The sequence below is a fragment of the Lygodium microphyllum genome, chromosome 19 (genome assembly GCF_053477565.2).
Source record: "Lygodium microphyllum isolate KBCC chromosome 19, Lygodium_microphyllum_v1.1.10, whole genome shotgun sequence".
In the NCBI taxonomy this organism is placed as follows: domain Eukaryota; kingdom Viridiplantae; phylum Streptophyta; class Polypodiopsida; order Schizaeales; family Lygodiaceae; genus Lygodium; species Lygodium microphyllum.
In genome coordinates this window covers 43,663,003-43,665,718 of record NC_141153.1, presented here as the reverse complement: position 1 = coordinate 43,665,718, position 2,716 = coordinate 43,663,003, and the positions used below count along the sequence as shown (strand labels likewise).

Below are 2,716 nucleotides of genomic sequence, written 5' to 3'. Positions count from 1 at the left end.
TCTATCATTGTAAATATTCATATCCATTATCCATATATGCAATTTTCAAGACAACAGCATTGTGGACAACAAATGATTAGTTCTCAACAATGTTTAGAGTTTGAGAAGTTGGCAGGAAGTTACGAATTACATGAATCAATCAATTTGTATGATTCTCTTGAAGACCTAAATGCAATATGTTCCATTGGAAAATTTCCAACTAAGGTAATTCAATGGCTTACTTTTGAGCTTAAAAAGGGGATAAATTAAGCAAAATTTGATGTAGTTTAAGCTTTATTTGTAATTAATCAACCTTCAAGAAGAGAAATCATTGTTTTTCAATAAGGAGGCTCTCAGGTCTAGGATGCAATACATTTGCAAGTTTCTCACTCCTTTGAGGTCATTAATGCTCTTGAGGAAGTTGTTTTGCACAATGATAATGGGATTGCAAATTTGCATACTTAGTTAGCACTTTCTCATATTCCTAGTCATGATATTCTTCATGAAGATTTTGTATGCATCAAATGATCACGTTGCTAATATCTCAATTCATAATGAATTTTATCGAGTTTTTGAAGAGCTTAATTAGTCTGTAGTGAAGTTGAAACAAATGGAATTATGGAAGTATTGAAAGTAGATACATGTGCAATTTAAGTTATAGTCGGAATGGGTAAAACAATTTAAATTAATCAAATTTTTAGCATGACAAAAATGTTTCTAGAAGAGCTAGATAATCATGCAAACATATCTTGCATTTTTCTCTATTAAGAACCCTTTAGGTTCTTGTGAACATTGATAGTTTTATATATAGTGTTCTTTGTATCTTATATTATGCAATTGCACATGGCAATCCTACACAATTACAACTTGCTTCATCATTTCTACAATAGATGAAACATGTGTAGGCATGATCCTTTCCATGATACCCAAACTTGTTTTGTTGCATAAGATTACATCCTCCTTAAAATATGTCATTTGGAGATGATATACGCAGCAACATGTATAGCACTCCTTCAATTTCCGAACAAAGTAAGTCTTTAATGCCTCAAAGCATCTAAGAGATATTTGTACTTTTGGATGGGCCCTTTTAAATCTTTGGTATAACTCAACCTATGATATTAAACATTAAAACTCACAAGGAGATTTAAAATAGTTGTTGGTATTGTACTAGAATATTTTGATACCCTTATTTGGTATATCTATAGTAGCAGTTTGAGACTTTATATCATAATTTTGCTACTATGCTAGGAAATATAACAAAACAGTAGACCCAATGTATCTCTGTTATATTATGCAGATCCAATTTAGTACTATATAGAATCAACTTAGTACTTTGCAAAAGAATTTTGGTGTTTTAGTATGAAATATGATAGAGTACTTTGAGCTATTTGGTACTAGAAAGTACCAATTTTGATCTTTAGAAAAGCATTTGGTATTATTATAAGAAATATAATAATGCTAGAGCCATTTGGTACCCCCGTTTTCGACTATGTAGTACCAATTTAAAAATTTATAGTATCCTCATGGTACTATTCTAGTGAATGTATTAAAGTACTAGATCCTTTTGGTAATGTACAATAACAATTTGATACTTTACATAAGCATTTGGTATTGTGCTAGTAGTGTGCTAGGAAATGTGATAGAGTACTCTACAATAAGAATTTTGTATTTCACACAAGCATTCGGTACTTTATAGTATTCTTTCGGTACTATAATAAGGAATATACTAAAGTACTAGATCCAATTGGTATTGTGCATTGCCAATTTGAAACTTTATAGAAACATTTTAGTATTGTATTATGAGATATAATAGATTAGTAGAGCAATTTTGTCCACCCACTTGGTAATGTGCAGAATCATTATGGTACTGTAAAGTACCAAATCAATACAACACTAGGATGTGCTAGTATCCAAACAAGATGGAATGCTCTGTGATGTGCTTATATGGTATAAAGAGTAGATGGACTCTAGATCATTACATGGTACTCCAATTAGATGAAAAGTGCTATTGAGCCTCCAATATGGAAGTATAGGGTGGTACAAGGTACAATTCGAGTACCTTCATATCAATATAGGGTCTCTTATACTAAATATCTCTATAGGAAGCAAATGGCATGGTTTTGGTTTACTATAGGAAATGTATGAGGCACAAGAAAATGTAATACATGTAGATTACAACACACTTGACACAAAATAGAGGAGCAAAATATAATTGCAATGGGTATATCATTTTTGTTAGGTGAAACTTGAGTCTCCTTGCTCCAAAAGGCATACAACATATCTCTTACTTCACTTGTGATCATGCTGTGTCAAGGAAATTGTCATTTATAGACACTCAATGGCAAAATTTCCTCATCATCTTTAATTTCAAGGTGAGAACTAGCTACAACAATGTTTCTCTATTGAACACCAAAAATACCTACTATTCTTGTATGTTTCATTTGTGTTGTGCCTTCAACATTATTCAACACCATCTTCAAAGAAGATCTCTTCAAGAAGAGCTCATGTGTGGAGTGGGGCACCTTAGAAGAGTGCTCTCAACATTACTTGTTTATGATTGCAAATCCTGAAAAGTCAGATGAAGTAGGAGTTATTGGAATAACTCTTTGTAGGCATCTATCATACACCCTAGTGTTTACTTGCACCAAAATGTTACCATAGCCAAACATATCTACTTTCCATTGAATATGGATCTTTCAACTTGTAGCTCAGTACTCCCGCAAAGAACCTCTCTTGC

General features: G+C 32.3%; 1 pseudogene; it reads right to left on the bottom strand.

Annotated features, from left to right (window-relative positions):
- Positions 1–808: 808 nt before the first annotated feature.
- On the bottom strand, positions 809–2,453 carry LOC148019799 (uncharacterized; annotated as a pseudogene).
- Positions 2,454–2,716: the final 263 nt, after the last annotated feature.